General features: G+C 42.7%; 1 protein-coding gene across 1 annotated transcript in view; it reads left to right on the forward strand.

Annotated features, from left to right (window-relative positions):
* LOC121863319 (techylectin-5A-like) overlaps positions 1-21,824 on the forward strand; it is a gene marked incomplete in the record, with an annotated part of 100,005 nt that overhangs the window by 37,626 nt on the left and 40,555 nt on the right.

Genomic DNA, 21,824 nt, shown 5'->3' on the forward strand with positions numbered 1-21,824 from the left:
ACTTCTTAGTACTTTGAATTTATTTTTGTCTAATGAGGCATTGTCTGAGGTTCTAATAAATTCAATATCATGTATAACTTTTATTCCCCAGAGTAGTGTTTTAAGTTCAGGTTAAGAGGTGCGCATATGTTGGTGTACCATTATTTGATTGTGTCTGTAGTGTTGGAGGGAATAGAAGTGTCTAAATTTTACGGTGTGTCTCATTCATCCCAATCACAGATACTATCCTTCCACGGGTCACGGAGAATTCATTTTGTTAGTAAATTTAAGTGTTCTTGTGCTGGTTCGGGTTTTTTCTCAAAGGGGACCTTCCACTGCAATTTCCATCTAATAATCAATAAACCCCAAGTCAAGTGAGAAATTATATCCAGGAATTCCGACCGGTTACATATATATATATATATATATATATATATATATATATATATATATATATATATATATATATATATATATATATATATATATATATATATATATATATATATATATATATATATATATATATATATATATATATATATAGAGAGAGAGAGAGAGAGAGAGAGAGTCGATTTCTTTTACATCGATAATTGCCCATCCAGGCATAGGTTATCGACCCACAACGGGGCCAAGAGGCGAAAAGTAAGAGTAAAAAGAAATTAAATGTAGAAAAGAAACAGATTATATTAATCTACACCACGAAGATGCCGGAAAACCAGCTTTTTGAAGTGAGACATTGTATGAGTTTGGAAACACAGGAGGCAGAGCATTCCACAGTTTGGCTGTGTGAGGAAAGAAGGAAGAACTATAAAGGTGTTATTCTAGTGTGACCGACATCCACAGAGAAACGGTGGGCACCGCGGGCAAGACGAGTGTTACGAGCCTTCGGCCTTGCCGGTGGTACGCAGGATGCCAAATCCACCGAACATTGTCCGTTAAAGTACCTGTAAAAGAGAGAGAGTGAAGCAACATTGCGGCGAAGATTATCAACTAAAGGAGGAGAGTTAATAAGACGAAATGCCTTTGATTCCACCCTATCTGACAGTTGGACAAAAAAAACGCCATCTCAGATATTAGAGCATTTCTCCAAGTTAGGACGAATGAATTATATACTTGAAACAAAATAGCTCAGGAGTGAAATAGCTACGGCATCTCTACTTTCGGGAGGCAGCTTTAGCAATATTGAGGAAATGGTGAGGCCTAGCATATCTATTTTAGAATTTGGCGGGATGATTACGTCCTGAAATGTGATTGGTGGGAGATCATCTAATTTAGAAAGTGTAATTGGTAAATACTGAGATTTATTTCTATTGAATGTAACGAAGTTTCTATCTCCCCAATCGGAGATGCTGCACAGATTCGCATTGACAGATGTAATGATATCAGCTCTAGAATTTGAGAATTAGGGGGAACAAAGTGGGGGAGAGAAACCATAAGAGGGAAGTTTAGACTTGTGCCATACCCTGCTAAATGCTTTGTAGATGTCGAGAGCCACGACGAAAGTTTCCCCATAATCCCTAAGAGAGGATGACCAAAGATGGGTGCAGTAGGAGAGCAGATGACCAGTAGATCTCGCCTGGCGAAAGCCATACTACAAAAGAGAGTGGCGTTCAAGGTGATGGAGGAAATGAGAGTTTAAGATAGTTTCGAAAATCTTAGAGAGGGATGAAGTTAGGGCAATGGGGCGATAGATAGAGGTCACTCTTCTTCAGGATGGGCTGAACCAAGGCATGCTTCCAAGAAGGAGGAAAAGTTTGGGTTTTGAGGCAAAGGCGAAAGAGGCGAGCAAGCACAGGGGCCAGAAGTTCAGCACACACCCTCAGAACACGAAGGGGTCTGGTCCATGCGCCTTACTCACATCCAACCTGGATAACACACCAGCAACCTTACGAGTAGAGATTATAGGAAAGTGCATAGGCTCAGTAGGAGGAGCAGGAGTAGGAGGGATAGAGTTGGAATCGTCTAAGGTGGAGTTAGAGGAGATTAAGGTGCCAAAGAGATTGGCTTTATCAGGGGAAAAGTTGGCTATAGAGCTATCAGGTCGGAAGAGAGGAGGAAAAGAGGGAGTACAGAAGTTATTACAGATGTTTTTGGTTAAGGACCAGAAGAATTTACCAGAAAAAAAGTTAGTCAGGACAAGCGGTCTTTCTTTTTATAAAATTCCACTTGGCTCTACGAAGAATGGCCTTACAACGATTCCTAGAAGTAATGAAAGAGGAGTGGGTAATAGGAGAAGGAGATAGTTTCATAACTTGATACGCCCTTTCTCTCTCCCTACATACAAGAGAACAGGAGCGATCAAACCATGGTTGTAAACTGAAAGTTTTGGTAGAAGATGGGATAATTGCACTCATACCACCCTGTATAACCCCAGAAATGCTGTCAGCACATACCGAGGTAGCCCGCGTGGAAAAACAACACTCATCCCACGGAAAATCGGAGAGGAATTCTCGCAAAGATTGCTAGTGTGCCCTCCGATAGTGCCATAGTTTGCGTTTAGAGGGGGGTGGGGGGTGGATCGTGCCCAGTTTGATAAATTAGAAATAAGATTGTGATAAGAAGACCCTAAGGGGGCAGAATTGAGTACACGTGTAGGGTGTTTAATTATTTGTTCCAGATCATTAAGTAAGGAAAAAGAGAGTGCCTCAGCTCCACCTGGGTCATCCCTTGCGAAGCCAAGCCAATCTCTGTGATGTACATTGAAATCCCCTAGGTAGAGAATCTCGGTGTTGGGGTGTGTGAATAGCAAAGACTCATGGCAAGAAGTGAAATAGTCAAAGAGTTCCAAATAATTGGTAGAGTTGGGAGAACAGTATAGGAAACAAAGAAAGATAGTCATAATTTATAGAGATATTTTGAGCTAGATGACATCATAAAGAGAAGATTCAAGATCCGTGAGTCGAGCTATAGGTGTACGTGTGGTGCAGTAGGTGCATACACCTCCCCTGGAATGGAAAGAGGTATAAAGGTTGTAGTTGGAGACTTGAAAAGGTTTTGGTGAAGCTACTTTGGTCAGTTGAAGTTCGGAAAGTAGTAAGAGGTCGGGGGATGAGGTTAATAGATGGTGCTCTTTTGGGGAAACTTTTGTTAGGTGTGGCTACAAACTAACATATAGATCATCAAATGACACGGAAATAAATAGCATCACTCAAACTCTTACCTAACATGACATAACCTGACCTAGCCTAACTTAACCTAGCTTCGCATGACATAACCTGACCTAGCTTAACTTAACCTAACACATCCTTACTTAACTTAACACATATAAACATATAAATTAATTCCCACTAAGTAATAACAAATATAAACATTTATTCCTGTATGGCAACAAATACAGTTGCTTTTTAAAGCTTAACCTGCAATTATCCCTATCTAGCGTGTGCTTATGCTTCACGGTGTTAGTCAGTTCCAGCAATGTTTATTTTTCTGAATTAGTACAAATTTCTGATCTTTACTGTGTCACAGGGTGTCGCTGGGTGCGTGATAACCTTGAGGTTTAGGAGCAGTGATTAAGGGAACTGTGGTGTCTATTAGGGGTAGTGTGTGGGAGTTTGAGGGTCCCTGGGTGTTTAGCAAGGGTGATTAAGGGAGGTGAGGGGGGGAGTTAGATGGATGGCTGAGGGAGGTGGGTGGATGATTGTAGGAGCTGGGGGAGTTAGATGAAAGCTGGGTGAATTGGATGGATGATTGAGGAAGCTAGATGAATTGGATGGATGATTGAGGGAGATGGGTATATGATTGAGGGAGTTAGGTGAATTGGGTAGATAATTGAGGGAACTGGGTGAGTTGGATGGATGATTGAGGGAATTGGCTGGATGATTGAGGTAGCTGGGTGAGTTGGGTGGATGATTGTGGTCAGGATATTAGGACAATGAAAGTTACAGAGTATTTCACATAAATTATTTGTTTAGTTCGCAACTGAGTGAGTACAGCAGTGTCAGGCAATATGTCTGGCCACACACTTTGTTATTCACATTTGCGTGAGAGGTATTCAAGCACATTGTGTTTGGTTCTACACATGGGAACTGATATAGCTACTGAGTGCAAAAAAGTGCCATTAGTGATAAAGTGCTGTGTCATTTCACACACAGTGTTCTTTTTTCACACAGTCAAGGACATGGGGAGTTAGGCCTCTTGGGTTGATGGAGGAGGTGAACAAATAATAGTCCTCCCTCAGTTAGTACGTGTTTTATGGACAACAGTATCAACATTTTCTACTGGTCGTTGAACGCATACTAAAACACTGAAACGGTAGCCCAAGCCCTTGGTGAGTGGCTAAACGCCCAGTAACCCAGAGTGTTAATGTGTGTTTGGTAATTACAGCTGAGGGGAATATTTTGACGCTCCTTTCCAATTGTAATGCATAGCGTAATGCACAGTAATGCATTGCGTTGTGTTTAGCGTAATATTTGATTTGTGTATTTAACTAGCATTTCCCTACACTAGTTTGGAAAATGTTCGTTATCCTCCCCTTCTGTGTAGTGATGGCGTTGGTGTCGGGTTGACTACGTGTCATGGTAAATGGTATGTAAAATATTTGATATCATTATTTGTGAGCAGAACTGATATTTAATACCTAAAATTATGTCCTAAAATGTATGTATGCGTAACTATTTTTACAGCTTAATGTAGGAGTCGTTTTATATTAGTGCTGTTTCGGCTTGGAATTCACCGGGGCACAGGTGTGTTTTAGGTAGTCACGGTTGGGCATTAGTGCTAACAAGACGTCTGGTTCAGTCAGTGGTGGACACCTTCTCTAATATGGTTCAGTTAAGTATTAAATATTCAGTGCTGCTTTATTATTATGTATTGTGTGTATAGTGCAATCAATTATTGTGTTATAATGTATTTTATGGTTTATATACTGTGTACATATTATTTATTTATTTATTTTTTTTTTTACGGGAATTAGTCCACCTGGGCAAAGGTTGAACAACCCACAACGGGGCCTGGGGGGCGAAAAAATAAGAATAGAAAAAAAATAGAAAAGAAAAAGTTATTTTAATCTACACCACGAAAACGCCGGAAAATCAGCTTTTTAAAGTGAGACAGATTGTATGGGTATGGAAACACAGAAGAAGGCAGAGCATTCCACAGTTTGGTTGTGTGAGGAAAGAAGGATGCACTATAACGGGTTATTCTAGTGTGACCGACATCCACAGAGAAACGCTAAGCAACGCTGGCAAGATGTGTGTTACGATGCCACATCCACCGAACATTGCCAGTTAAAGTACCTGTAAAAGAGAGAGAGTGAACAGCATTGCGGCGAAGAGAAAGGGAAGAAAGATTGTTAACTAAAGGAGGAGAGTCAATAAGACGAAATGCCTTTGATTCCACCCTATCTAACATTTGGATAGAAGAAGAGTGTAAGGGCGGAAACGATCTTCCTGCTCGTTACCGCTGCTAACTCTCTCGTTTGCTGGCGCGGACGACACTTGGGGTGGTTGGGCAGAGGTGAGAACGACAGCTGCTACCTGTGTCAAGAGCAGATTCAACCCAGCCGCCATACAGTCACTACCTACCCCGCTGTTCATCAAATTCTGGCTGTGATCTCATCATAGGTCCTGGACTCGTGGGTTGTGTCCCCAGACCTTCACTTATCGACTGTCAATTCTCTGGTCATCTACCACTACCACATACCACGACCGTCAGTTCATCTCATTCCTACTGGGCCCCTGTGTTCTGCCATTTCAAGACGTCTCTCGAGTGTGGAGTTGAATGGACGCTTCCCTACCCTGAGTGTGGATCACCGTGTTCCAGAACCTACCCCAGGGCCACTGCCGTAGGAAATATCTGTTCATTGTTTGATTCTATCAGTTGTTGACTCCCATTAATTGTTTGATTCTATTAATTGCCGACTCCCTTTAATTGTTTGCTCCCTTTAATTGTTTGCTTCCATTAATTGTTTGACTCCATTAACTGTTGACTGACTTAATTGTTTGACTCCCGTTGTTATTTGATGTTTGTTGAGTGGTGTCAGAGTTTTGTTATATTTTTTATAGTAAAGAGATGTCAATCTCAAACGGTTGTTTATTCCTCAGAAAACCATGGTCCTTGACTTTCCTTAATTAAGAACCTGATTAGTCTGGTAAGGGATTTCTATCCTTAAGTCCCAAGCCTTTACAAAGAGCCACCCCGGATATGAGAGCAGTACTCCAAGTTAGGACGAATGAATCCCTTGTATACTTGAAGCAACTGCTCAGGAGTGAAGTAGCTACGGCATCTGTACAGCATTCCCAGCTTTTGGGAGGCAGCTTTAGCAATGTTGAGGATGTGTGGCTTCCATGACATATTGGAAGAAAGGGTGAGGTATAGCATATCTATTTTAGAATTTGGCAGAGTGATAGCGTTCTGAAATGTAATTGGTGGGAGATCATCTTCTTTAGAAAGTGTAATTGGTAAATACTGAGTATTATTACTATTGAATTTAACCAAGTTTCTACCTCTCCATTCAGAGATGCTGCAATTTAACTTGGCAAGGAGTCATTACCTACGGTGGTTTGTCCTATGCTAAATATTTCCAGTCAAACAATCATGCATATTATTTATTCTCTTGAATTCATTTATCCATCCATTATTTAACATGCTCAATTATTATTGTAAACCTTTGTTATTAAATTTTATTTAAATTTTTCGTTTTGTATATAATTCCAAACCTTCATTCCTGAACTGATGCGATGAAATAGAGGGCTGTGATTGAACCCATGACGCACAATTTCGACCTTCTTTGGGTTTAACTTTTGCATTTTACTATTGTTTGTCGAGTTTTGAAATAACATTAATTTAAGTGATAAATATTAAGGAGTAAGTTGTGCTGAGATGCCAATTTGTATTTTGTTGTGCTATTTGTGACCTCATTACTATATTGAACTTTAACTTAACCTAAGTTGCTAAGTTATGGCATAACACTGTCTAGCTGTAGCAACATTATGATTTTCTGCTATTTATGTGATTTAATCAGCCAAAGAATAAGGACTTTCTCACCAAAATTTAACATAGCCTCAACATGGCTTAAATTTCTGTTTTATGATATAATACATTCTTTACTCCTTCAATTACCTTTAACTACAAATCTATTCCTTAACACTAACACAAGAAAATACCACCACAAACATATCCCGATATATTAACTGTATGATATAGTAAGATACGTGATAATAAGCACCATCTGCACTAAAAAAAATCATGTCAGGTTATAAAATGATACACTGTGATTGTTCACGGAAATAAGAAAGAGATATCATAGGTTCAGTCAATATTGCGTCTGTCAGGTATATTTTTGGGTATTACTCATTCTTCTTCCTCCGCCTTTTCATCCCACTCCTCTTCCACGTCACAATCATCATTATCTGTTCATGAGTTGTATGGATTCAGGCAAACACAATCACTGTAGGTACAAGTTTCTGCGCACTGCAGTTTAATGACTTGGCATGAGCACTTAGTTGCTGCACATTTCTTGCATTACACTATTTAGAATATTATGTGTTCTTGGGGCACTGAATGATACACACACATATATATTAGATTTGAGGTTTCCGTGATCTACTGTAACCACCCCGTTGATGGCAGTTCAAGATGCACCACATTTGAAAAGTGTGAGACCAAGGCCTGGAAGTGAGAATGTGATGTAAGTGGTGCGAGTGAAATTTTTTTTTTTTTTTTTTTTTTTGTGGTAGACTCTCTAGAATCTAAACTTAAGAGTCCAGTACTATTCAACCTGGGTGAACGGTCCATTCTCGGGTGGACGAGATTTTGTTTGGGATGGAAGGCAGTCTTGGAATGGATGGAGGGGTGGACGAGATTTGAAAGGATGGCAACACGTGTGACTGTGTGTCGCCTGCATTGTTTCTGTGGAGGCGTGACGTTTACCCGTAATAGCTGAAACTCCAGCCAATGAGAAAAGAGTGCTGGGAGGTGAATTCAGTTTTAAATTTCAAAGTCAGTGCCCAGTTGACTATCGTGGAGAGAGTAGGTAATGTATGTTACACTCTATTTCTCACGGCTTGTGTTTATATATCATGAAGCTGAACGAAACCGATGTGGAAAGGGAAGCGCATTTGATTGTGAATCACCAAAACATTCATAATTATACCTCTGATTTTTTAATTTATTAATTTCCTTTAATTAGTGTGATAAAAAGTAATTTTGATCTGAATGGAAAATTACCCGGTATTAAATTATATTACAATACAAAATGGTAAAGAAATACAAGTGAAAATGCTGGGTTTTCTCCTTTTAGCAAAAATTGCTACCACTTGGGGTGGATGGCTTTTTAAGTTTCATCACTAGGGGTGGACGACATCAAAAAAGGTTGAATAGCTCTGCTTTAGACTCTGAAGAGTCTAGAGTGCAGAGCGTTTGCAACTTTGAGAGAGCTGGTTTTTTACATAATTTGTAGGGACAAGTGATGAATGAAGCAGATAAAGGTGGCAAGCAAACTTACTGCTGGAGAAAATTCATATTACTAGGGATTGTTTTAAGTAGGGTACACTTCATGATAATCTCTTTAGGCGTTCCCAAAACTCAGTCATGGTTTGCATGACGTAATGTAAATTGTTCCAATTTACTGGACACTGGTAGCTCTTTGTAACTATTTATTTTTTCAATACATTTTATGGTGTGCTGAATGGACATACTGATGATTATATTCCATGCAGTTTTAATTAATTATTGATCCATTTTGTGTTTTCTTGTTCAATTGAAATTGACCTATTTCAGTGTGATATGGCGTTTTCTATAAAAAAGTTTTTGGAGACTGAATAAAGATAATTTTCGATTCATATGATTCAAATAGCTTTTATTTTCGGAAAAACACAGAAAAGACAAGTTGATGTTAAAAATTACATTCTGTTTGCCTTGAAGCCTAGATGTAGGTGCCTTTTCAAATTTAATGGAAACCAGAAGCGGAAAAAATGGGTAGCCATCTTCATTATCTCTAAAACCAGAAGAGATAGAGATTAGGTCTTCAATTAATTGGATTCAACATGCCTGAAAACCTACATTTTAGTTTATAAATCATCTTTATATGACAAATAGAAGCAACGGATTTAAGTTGGATAAGTTTAGGTTCAGGAGGGAGATAGGAAGGAACTGGTTCACAAATAGGGTGGTGGACGAGTGGAACAAGCTTAGCAACTTTGTAGTAAGTGCTGGAATGCTGGAAAGTTTCAAAAGGAGGCTGGATAGATTCATGGATGATAGAGAGTGGTAGTAACTCTCGACAGGAGCTGCCATGCACAGGCCAACCGGCCTATTGCAGACTCCTTATGTTCTTATGTTCATGCTATGGCGGCCATATTGGACGCCATCTTGAATATCTTCCAAACCAAAATAGATAGAGATGGGGTCTATCTTATTTGATTTCCAGTGCTCTGAAACAGGTTTTTACAAATTTTAGTGCATTTGTCACAATGTGCACATTTGTTACAAATATTTGACCTTAGACGCTGTACTACAACCGGTATGCAAAGGAGAGTATACAGTACACAAACATTGTGATATAAAGTTGGCAGTAATATTTGATCAGTTCCTCAAAATCTGTTCCACGTTATCTCGTGTATAATGGCAAAGATCTTGTACTAAGTAAATATGAAATATCGGTTCTTTTTATCATAACGTAAACCGTGTCTTAACATTCAAAGACCATATACGTTTGACGATGATGCTTAATCATGACTATTCCCCTACATTAGTGCCTAGATGAAGTCATTACATCACCTGAATATAATGACTATTAATAAGTGGTTATGCAGTATACAGTGAGAAAACATATATTAGTAATTGCAATATTGTGAGCTGGTAAGGAAGGCACCCACCCGCTAGCTATTCCCTTCCTTAGCTGGATCCGTCAGTGACTATTGATAACCTCTAAGGAAGTTACGTCGGAGAGCGCTAGTAAAGGATGAATGAAAAACAATTTACAGATTATTTTTTATCACACACTAAGGAATACATAACCCATTTTCTTACGTATTATTCTGTTATCACACTTGATTTCATTGCTAAGTGACTGACTTTTTCAAATTCGAGAAATGACATTGTACACATATGCATGCCTGTTATCTGTTGGTAAACAAAGAGACTAATTTTGATGGTTCACACTCGAACCTCGAAGCTTCGTTGTTACCGACGGAAAATTTTACCCAAATTATTCATCATGGGTTTCAAAACATAAGGGCACGGTAAGTGTAACGCGACATTTTTTATTTGAATGTATACAGTCAGAAAAAAAATCGTGTTACATCCATCTATCACTATATTCCGAAACCTGCGATGAAGAATTTGGGCAAAATTTCCCGTCAATGTCAATGAAGATTGAGGTTCGAATCTGAACCAACAAAATTAGTCTCTTTGTTCACCAACAGATGGTGGCGTGCAGGCAATTACCCACCGGAATACTCCAGTGACTCTACTGTAGATTGTTATAGTGACTTTTATAACACTTCATCAGAACTGATAGATCTGGGAATCCTCTCCAGAAAAGAGTCCGAGTAACGCTTGGAGGCTACTCTTAGTTATTTGGTGCACTTCCCTGTTCAGTAGTTATTAATTCTGGTTCACCTAGAAGATATTACCTCCATTTATCTGTCTTACCCGGAAGTGTTGTACCTCCCCCTAAGCTTGTCTCACTTAGGAAATGTCACCTCGAGAGGCGAGCTGTTGTCCAACCGGTAGTCAGTGTTTAAGATACACTGATCTAATGAAGGTATGACCCTTGGAGTAATTTGCTAGCTCAGGCCTGAGTTTTTGTGACGAACTGGCTCGCTCGAGTGTTGCGCTGACATGGGCGCTTCCTGAGAAGGAAGTGGTGAGATACACAGTTCATGACAATTGTTGTGTACATTACAATATATTGGGGTGAATTATAAATAATACGAGGATGCTGATACAAGATAACGTCTAGGATGTCCCCCTCTCCCCGGGATACGTCAGTAATATTGTGGATAACCTCCAGTGATGTCACTCCCCCGATACGCCAGTGACTACTATGGATAACTTCTAGTGATGTCACCTCCCCACCCCAGGATACGCCAGTGACCTCTATAGATATCCTCTAGGAATATATAACCTTTCTCTTACGTATTATTCTGCAATCACACTTGATCGCATTCCTATGTGACTGACTCTTCCAATATCGGTAAATGGTACAAACTGTACAGACAAGATTGTGCGCCATCTGTTGGTAAACAAAGAGACTAATTTTGGTGGTTCAGACTCGACCCTCGAAGCTTCAGTCTCACTGACAGGGAACTTTACCCAAAAATCTTCATCGTGGGTTTCTGAATATAGTTTTTTTTGGGGGGGGGGGGCACCCCCTACATCCTTGTGTAAGGTGAAGCGCAGGAAGCATGCTAAGTTCATGCTTGCCTTTATGTCTCACGAGTTAAGGGCGTAGAAGCCTGAAGAGTCAGTGGTTTATGTCATCAAGTTATTGGAAGCTCCAACAACTTTCCCTGAATACGAATTCGCAACTTTCGACTTACAACAGGTACCTACTTTACTGCTAGGTGAACAGGGACTAATGGGGGCTAGGAAGTAAGTTCAAACAACTTCCACCGGCCCGGGAATCGAACCCGTGACATCTCGCTTGCGAGGCAAGAACGGTACCGCTTCTACCACCGGTCCCCCCAACTCTGAATATAATGATAGGTGGAAGTTATACGAACTTTTTTCTTTGACAGTACAGTATGGGTCAAAAGATTGTGTGAAGCAGCGAAATTGCAGGTATACTGTTGTATCTCATTTGGGATTGAACTGCATCACAGGAACTATTGACCCTGACTGTATATGAATATTGTTGAGAGAGTGTTTTGTGGTGTGGTGTGGCCAAGGTGCTAACGTGGGTATGTGATTTTCATAAAAATAGATCGAGTGATTCGTAAAAGTCTGTGTTATAAAATATATATTTATATATTTATTTATTTTTTGCTTTGTTTTGTTAAAACTTGGCTACACTGCCACGGACGTCGCAATCATATTATGTTGGAAATTTTGCAATAGCAAATAGACCGAGCCGCTGAGGTGGGTGTGTACTGGAGTAGTGAACATTTAATAATAATAATAATAAACGGTTTATTAATAGAGTTGCAGTCGGTGGCTGAAAATATACAGACTTACATTTGATTGAGACATAATGATATAATATGCGTTGAATACATTTACAGGGCTGTACAGTACATAAATCAGGAGTACTGTGTGTGTGTGTGTATGTGCGCACACTACATAGGGTGGTGAAATGCGTCTAGTGTGGCCGCCGCTGGCTAGCCCTCGTATCGAACAGGGAAACAACTTGCATAAATCTTCCCCTGCCAGTACACAGCCCCTCACCATCAAGACTCGTGCTGTGCCTCATTGTGGCAACACACGGTAACTGGGTGTCTCGTGGGCCCAGGCTAGATTAACAAGGGATGACGGAGTAGCAGCAGGCCCCAGACGGATGGCGCACAGGCCTACTGGCCTTGTGGACACGTCCTGCTGCCTACACTGTTAAAAAAATCTTGTAAATTTTACAGAAAATTCACATTTTCTGTATAATTTACAGATATTCTGTATATATTTTTACATGAAATATCTGTTGAAATAACAGATTGTTGGAAGTTATTGGAAGCTCCAACAACTTGTCCCTGAATACGAATTCGCAACTTTCGATTTACAGCAGGTACCTACTTTGCTGCTAGGTGAACAGGGACCAGGGGGGACTGGAAAGAGTGCCCAAACAACTTCTGCCGGCCCGGGAATCGAACCCGTGACATCTTGCTTTCGAGGCAAGAGCGGTACCACTCCACCAGCGACCAACCCCATATGATGATGTGGCGCTCTTTAAAATAATGTAAACAAACACGGACATACGGCGAACGTGAAGCATATTCAGTAATTACATATAGAAATAACAGCATTAACATGCAATTTTAAATGATCTTTGCATCATGAAGTGTATATAGTATGATAAAATGTCAGTTTATATTGATAATTAAACAAATTGAAACAGAGAAAGAGAGTGTCTCAAATATTTTACAGAACAAAAAAAGTAATTCAAATTACTACGTTTTCCTGGTCGGAAATACAGAAGAAACATGTAAAAAATACTGAATTTTCTAACAGTGTACCAACCTGCAGATTAACCTTGGAAGGTATAAGGCTTCGGGAGTAAACCCCGAACAAAAATGTGCGGTGGAGCCCCGCAACAGGCAGACATGCTTACAGAGCTTCAACAACACCCCAATGGCGGTGTAGGTGGAAGATGGGACCACCATGGAAACCCAACGACTACACTGGCAGAAGAAGGCAATGCCTGATTGACAGGCTACTAAGGCGAAACCCAACAAACTGGGCTATCGGCAGTCCATTGTAACTCTCTCTCTCTCCCCAGTCGTTGCAACACTTGCACCACTGGATCAGGAAAAGGGAGAGCCAAGATGTGTGGTTCCAGCCAGTGCTCCTGCCTCACCACATAAATCAACCCACGTGCAACCATTACCCTGCTCATCAAACCACTCAACATCACCAAATCCGTTATACCATCAAAAGTCCAATGGCGACAGACGAGTGGCGACGGGCACAGGCAAAGATGACTGCCGGGAGTCTCTAGTCACAACTCTGCACATAGATGGCACAGATAAGATGGTCGTTTATGCACTGAGATCTAGGCAGCAGTGCAATCCGGCCCTGTCTGTGCAACTGAGCAGCCCTTACGAGGAGCCACTCTGCTCACCCCAGTGCCGAATGGGATACTCTTAATGATGTTATGACAAAGACCTGCAGAGAGACCCTCGGCCATTTCAAAAGAATACACCAGGACTAGTTTGATGAAATTGACGAGGCAATCAAAGTACACATCGATGATAAACGTGCTGCTTTTACTGACTGGCAGAACAACCCTCAGTCTCGGACCAAAGCTGATACCTTCCGCAAGAAGAAGGCAGCAGCCCAGCGGGAACTTCGCAATCTAAAGAACGACTGGCTTAAAAATAAAGCATTTGAACCACAAAAACTTGCAGATCAGAACAAGATGCGCCAATTTTTCATTTCCACTAAAACATTTTATGGGCCAGACACTCATGGCACAGCTCCCCTTCCCTCATTTGACGGTTATCAAAGACGATGAAGGCCTCCTTCAGCACTGGAAAGAGCACTACCATTCATTGCTCAACCGAAACACCAATGTGGATGTCATGACTACCCAGAAGGTCCCTCAGCATCCAGAGCTCACCCACCTCAGCAATCCTCCATCCCTGGATGAAGTAGCTACTGCCATCAAACAGATGAAAAATAACAAAGCCTTATAGCTGGTAAGATTATAGCCTGCCAGATACAGGAAAAGTGCAGAGAACAGGGTCGTGACCTGTACATGGCTTTCATCGACCTAAGTAAGCCCCTCGACTCGGATAGACTTAACATAAGGGTCCAGTCTACTTCTATAGGTGATATATGGCGCACCATTAACCGTGTCCAGGGCATCAACGCCAGACCCGCGCTCCACCCCAGACTAGCTGCCCGAGCTGAGGCGCTCTCCCAGACGTGGCAGGAGGCCGCCTCCATTGATGCACTACCACCCGCTGTACGAGACCTCACCCTCCCACTGCAACCACAACGCCGACAGCGCATCTCCGAGTACCAAGACCTATCTGCAGACACTGACGTGCCTTTCACACAGTATGAACTGCTAAATGCTGTTAAGCGCGGCCGGTCCACCGCCCCTGGCGATGACGGCGTCACATATGAAGTGCTAAATGCCCTTATTGCCACCCCTGGTAACCCCCTCCTCTGTCTATTTAACCTCTCTTATGATACTGGTCAGCTGCCTCTCTTATGGAAGACTGCCACCACCATCCCAGTCCCTAAACCAGGAAGACAAGATGAATATCGTCCAATCTCCCTCATCTCCTGCTTCTCAAAGATGATGGAGCTCATGATACGCCACTGCCTCCACTGGAAAATTGAAGCCCACCTGCACCCTGACCTCTATGGTTTCCACCCCGGAAAGAGTACTGCTCACTGCATCGCTCACTACATGGCGAACACCTCAGCCAAAACCTCACTCTTCGTCGACTTCAAGGGTGCTTTTGATAAAGCAAATAGTGAAGTGATCCTTGAGGGTCTCACTCACATGGATGAGAAGGGCAAACTCCTCACGTGGACTGCTGACTACCTCTCCCGTCGACAGGCCCGTGCCTGGTTTCAGGGCCACTACTCTACGAGCAGGGACTTTGATCTTGGCACGCCTCAGGGAGGTGTACTCAGCCCTACACTTTTTAATGTACTCATGAACTCCATCTGCCGCCTCAACGACAACTTTGCTGAGCGCGCCCTAGACGGTCACATCATAAGCTATGCTGATGATATTCTCCTCCAAATTACTACAGTGCAACATGAAGAACCTATACTCTCCACGTTCGCCCGGACCTGTCAAACACTCGGGCTGGTCATCTCACACACTAAAACCAAGTTCATCTCACACTTCCGGCGTCAGACTCCGCTGACTCTGCAAGGACAAGACATCGATCAAGTAAGCACCTACAGGTACCTTGGTCCACCCGTGCGAGCCACTACCAGCGCCACCACCTCTGCTGTCGCCGCCCACGTCATCTCCCAGTGCCGCCAACGAACGTGGCCCCTCCAGTCCCTTACCCACGGCCTCAAAGGAGCCTCTGTCAGGGTCCTACGCCTCATGTACATTGCTATCGTCAGAGCTGTCATAGATTATGCCTCCCCTGTCCTTGTAGTTGCCTCCCAACGCGAGAAACAAAGCATAGAGAAAATCCAAAACAGAGCGATGAGACTCATCCTCGGCTGCCCTATGACCACCAGAATAGAAGTCATGCAGCGTAAACTGATCCTGCTTCCAGTCTGCGATCGAATTACTGCTCTCACTGCCATCCTTGGTGTTAAACTCCTTCGCAGTGAGAAACCGACCTCTCTGTCTCGCTCATTGAACTCACATCCTGACTCCCTCCTGCGCCGGCCTGCCCCCATTACCTCTCCCTCCCTCTCTCAACACTGGCCCGTCCACACTGCTGCTGACATCCTGCGTTATCACCTCTACACCCCCTCGACCTCTCTCCCTCCCGAGTACACTCATCCACCTCTACCGCCGTGGACCTCCCCGTGTGTTGATGTTGTCGTCCACACCTTCCTTGGTCGTAAATCCACCCAACTGCGGTATATGCTCAAACTTAACTGCCTTGAGCAGATTGATGATGTCGCTTCTTTTCTTACGACCTCCCTCCCTCCTATGCTCGTCTACTGTGATGGGTCTGTCACCACGCTAGGCTGCGCTGGGGCAATGTATGGATTCCTAAGCGCCAGGCCGCAAGAGGAAATCAGGGTCGACGACTGGGCTTCCTCCACTGACACTGAAAGCACAGCCATCCTCGCGGGCATTCATGAGGACGACCTATGCTCGCACTGAACGCCGGAACCTCCTGATAATTAATCGAGTGACAGCACTTCTGCGCTGGCGAGATCACATTACCCTACCCTCCTCCTGCTTACTTAACACACCTAACCGCAGTCGCCAATCTGAACAAGCAGTGACATCCGTGTCAAGTTTATTTGGATCGTCACATATAGAATAAATGCCTGTGACACTGTTGATCGACTTGCCAAAGAAGCGACACAAGAAGAAGATATTGAAGCCACCCTCGCCCTCTCCCCACAGGTCATCTCAAATCTCGCATACACCACACAACGAAGCATTCGACGTAAAATGAACGCACCTGAAACAACAGGGCAGCGTCACACTATGCCACTATGACACGCTGTGGTGACTCAACCGCCACAAAGAGTATCCAATCAGCTCGATCTCCAACAGATTATATACATGAGACTGCGCCTAGGGTACAGGTACCTATAGGAGTACATTGGCAGCCTGAAACCTGGCCACACTGTTTATAAACTTTGTAGCACAACCGACTCTCCACACCTCCGTCACTACAGCCTCACCTTTCCATGACCTCCCTCCTACAGGTCCCCCAGCCATTACCAACACCCTCTTCCCTCCGTGACCAAGTATCCCTCCCTCCCTAGTCCACTGGCCTGGTACTTGACATTGTGGGGACCTGCCACGCTTTTGCTATAAACAGATGAAATGTACCAAGAATTTACCCCCCCCTCCCCAAAGCTCATCATTCTGTCACTTTATATAACACTGACAAACCATGACCCCTCAAGAATGTACGCCATAATGCGCCAGTGTGAAAACTGAGCCTTGAACTCCGCATGCTTCCAGTTGGGCTTTCATAGCGCTGTATGCTTCACCTTACTGGGATGTGGGGTGCCCAATAAAGCTAACCCCTCCGGGGCAATCTGTAATCAATCTGCCCTCGACTCGGTAAACAGGGAAGCCTTCTGGTGGACCCTCAACCGATTTGGCTGCCCACCAAAATTCATCGCTATTGCGAGGCAACTCCACGATGGTATGAACGGCAGTGTCCTGCACAACGGCACCCAGTCAGAGTTCTTCCCCATCCAAACAGGGGTTAAACAAGGGTGTACTGGCACTAACTCTCTTTTCCATCTTCTTGGCTGCCTTCCTTACTCTTGGCAATGCCAATTTAGCCAGCAGGGTGAACATCGAGTACCGGGTAAAGGGGGGTCTTTTCAACATAAGACGACTCGAGGTAAGAACAAAAGTGTCGGCAGCTTCCATTACTGAACTTCATTATGCAGACAACCTCACCCTTGTTGCTCACACAGAACACGACCTACAGGAGATCCTGAACACCTATGCAGACCTATACATCCTTGACCACCGAAGGGTCAAGACGTACCTGGCGCTCCTCTCGGAGCAGCCAGGTCAACTGTCAAGTTGGCCCATACCAACCCTCCCCGAACCCTCCTCCCCACCGGAATATCAACAAGTTCTCGCCAGAAGTTACAATTTCATTTAGGAAAGGAACGGAACCAGTGTTAAACAGAGGTGAACAGTGGTGAACAGTGCTTAAGTCAGTGAGAACAACTCAACAGTAACAGTCGTACCCAAGTTAACATTCACACAGTGAGGTCCCTGGTACCCAGTGATAACGGCCCGTGAGACCCAACAACAACCAGCGATGTGATAATCCGTCTACGATAGGAAGGCCTAAGACCACACCTCACTCATATAACACCATCTGTGAGGGAATTACTACACCACATGTCCCTCATAACACCAAATGTGAGGGAATTACTACACCACGTCAAGTCCCTCATAACACCATCTGCGAGGGAATTACTAGACCACGTGAGGTCCCTCATAACACCATCTGTGAGGGAATTACTACACCACGTCAGGCCCCTCATAACACCATATGTGATGGAATTACTACACCACGTGATGCCCTCATAACACCATCTGTGAGGGAGTTACTACACCACGTGAGGCCCTCATAACACCATCTGTGAGTTAATTACTACACCACGTGAGGTCCCTCATAACACCATCTGTGAGGTAATTACTACACCACGTGAGGTTCCTCATAACACCATCAGTGAGGGAATTACTACACCACGTGAGGCCCCTCATAACACCATCTGCGAAGGAATTACTACACCACGCCAGGTCCCTCATAACACCATCTGAGGGAACTACTACACCACGTAAGTTCCTCCTAACACCATCTGGGAGGGAGTTACTACACTACGAGTTTGCTGTTCAACACCTACATTAATCTGTATGTTCACTGTATGTTCCTTTACCTTTCTAATGAAAGCTTTTGTTAAACCACCAATATATGTATAAGTCATTTATGTCCAATGTATATTTTTAGCCTTCGGGCTGCAGAATTTTTTCAATAAACAGTTAATTATTATTATTATTATTATTATTATTATTATTATTATTATTATTATTATTATTATTATTATTATTATTATTATTATTATTATTATTATTATTATTATGCACACTTCGGCCTTTAGGTGAATTTACGTAAGACTCAGATTCTCTTTCAACCTGTCCCTGGTTCAGACACACCTCAACCATCCATCCAGCTTAACGGTACTACACTCTCTAATGTTGCCCACTTTCGGAACATCGGCTCCCACCTGTCCACCACCGCAGACATCGATGAATAAATTCAGCATCGGATCAGATGTTCATCTCACGCCTTGGACGAACTTCGAAATCGTGTCTTCAGCTGTAGGGAGCTGAAATTATCCACAAAATTGCACGTATATCGGGCAGTGGTCGTCCCCACCCTGCTATATGGCAGTGAGACATGGGTCACATACAGGAGGCACCTCAAGGCACTTGGAAACTTTCACCAACGTAGTCTATGTTCCATCCTCCAAGTTCGCTGGGAAGACAAGATAACAAATGACAGCATTCTTGCTGACACCAACTGTAGGAGCATCGAGGCTACCATTATCTATGAACTGGCCATGTTGGACTGGCCACATGTTACCCGCATGGACGACAGTAGACTGCCAAAGCAGCTACTTTACAGTCACCTAACGAATAGTAAACGTAACGCTGGCGGTCAATTGAAAAGGTATGAGGATAGTCTTAAGACAACCCTGTAAAGGTGCCAAATCGACCCCCTCACCTGGGAGTCGATTACTCAACATCGTAACGCTTGGAGGAGCACCACACGAGAAGGTGTCAATACTTTCGAGTTAGCCCGACTGCAAACCGAGGCAGATAAGTGCCAACGTAGCATAGCGTAGCGTAAGCGTAACGTCGGAAAGACGCTGCCACCGCTCCTCCCACAGTAGATGGAGCCCTCCACATGTGCAACGAATGTGGACGGCGCTGCCGGTCCCGTATCGGGCTCTTTAGTCACCTCAAAACTCACTAACCTAGGTGACATCTGTAATATCTTACATTATATAATAGAAGAATGACAAGCCAAGCTGGTCTACCTAGAGCATTTATTATTTGTCGTTCGTACCCCGTGCAGGTAGCAAGAAGGTCTAATACTGAGGTGTCGGAGTTATATATATGTATGTTTATATGCTGCCTTTATTGAATATATTATATATTATGCTACTTACCAAAGTCAGAAAGTGTTTAGGCTTGTGTAAACACGAAATGTGTTAGGCACGTTGTAAACAAGAACAGAGAATAAACGCCCAGCCAGACCGACCATGTGCTTGTCATTCTCCCATTAAATAACGCAAGATACTACACTGGCGACGAGGATAAGATTCACAAAGTGTTGGTGAAGTGCTTGAAGAGAGGATAGTGACCACTGAAGGAAGGCTACTCTGAACCTGGAGAATTTATGAAGAGAGCAACCATGGCTGGCGTCAGTGGATACATCGTCAGTGGATACATTGGACGACTGGGGGAGTATGATGCAGACAAGGAAGATTTCACATCATATTGTGAGAGAATGGGCTTTCTTTCTGGCAAATGAATTAATGGACGACGGTGGTGATGCTCAGAAGAAGAAAGCCCTTCAAGAGAAAAGAAAGCAATCTTTTGACAGAGGTAGGAGCTAATATTTATTCTACTCTGGTCAATCTGCTTACTCCAGACAAACCCAAGGACTCTCACTGATTCAGATTACCAAGATTCTGAAGCAACATTTTGATCTTGCTCCACTTGAGATCGCTGAAAGTTACAGATTTGGCACCAGAGATAGAGGTAAAGATGAATCAGTAAGTAATTATATAGTAGCTTTGAAGAAGTTATCCATTCACTGTAACTTTGGACAGTTCTTGAACCGAGCTCTAAGAGACACGCTTTGTAATAGGCCTGAATTATGAAAAAATACAGAATAAGTTAATGAACACCACTAACTTAACTTTTGAAAGTGCTTGTCAGATAGCTACAAACATGGAATTGGCCGTTTATTCTCTGTTCTGGTTACAACGTGCCTAACACATTTCGTGTTTACAAAGCCCAAACACTTTCTGACTTTGGTAAGAAGTAACATAATATATAATGTATATATAATCAATAAAGGCAGCATATAAACATACATATATATGACACTATTTCTCCCTTTCAAAAGAGAGCATGGCTGCTACAACCTAAATAACAAAACTTACAGAATTACCTATGGCAGGGAAGAAGGGAATAGAACACAACAAATATAACTTCCTAACTAAAACGGCTTGAAAGGCCTGTTCACAATTCAGATAATTAGAGGTCTAATTTAATTACAGGTCTCCTAACTCTGTTTGATCTTCTAGGACTATTCCTCCATCAAGTTTTACAGGGTTTCACTTGCACTCTGTGCATTATCAGTGACAGACATATCATCACTACAGTCAGTTGACACAGTGAGTGGATGCTGAAACATCATCTTTGACATCATCATGATGATGATCATCTGAAACTGTGTCAAGTTTATCATCATGTCCTGGTGCTATCATCTCGTCATGTGCCTGAATGATGTGATCCACATGAACATATCTCAAAGAGTTACCACATTTCACTAAATATGTCCTAGATCCACATACCTTGTCAATGACACCAGTTATCCACTTTGCATGTACAGTACCATAACCTTTAGCCATATTCCTAACTCTCACTCTATCATTTACCTTGAACACTTTTCACTGGAACTCTTATCATGATACATTTTTGTTGAGCTTGTTTCTCTCTACATCTTCAAACAGACTTGGCTTAACTAAACTTAAATCTTGTTCTCAACTGTCTCTTCACCATTAACTCTGCAGGAGTCCATCCTGTCACACTATGTGGCGTGGTTCTGTATCTGAGTAAGAAATTTGCTAGTCTGTGTTTCATTGATTTTCCTACAGTTCTTGAATTACCTGCTTGGAAAGTGCTTCTTTACAATTCTAACTGATTCCTCAGCTGCACCATTAGAGGAGGATGATAGGTGGGGTCAGTACATGCTTACACCGTTGAGTCTCATGAAGTTTTAAACTCTGATTATACTGCCAGACTGGGG

Source organism: Homarus americanus, unplaced genomic scaffold, assembly GCF_018991925.1.
Source record: "Homarus americanus isolate GMGI-L3 unplaced genomic scaffold, GMGI_Hamer_2.0 scaffold46197, whole genome shotgun sequence".
Lineage (NCBI taxonomy): Eukaryota > Metazoa > Arthropoda > Malacostraca > Decapoda > Nephropidae > Homarus > Homarus americanus.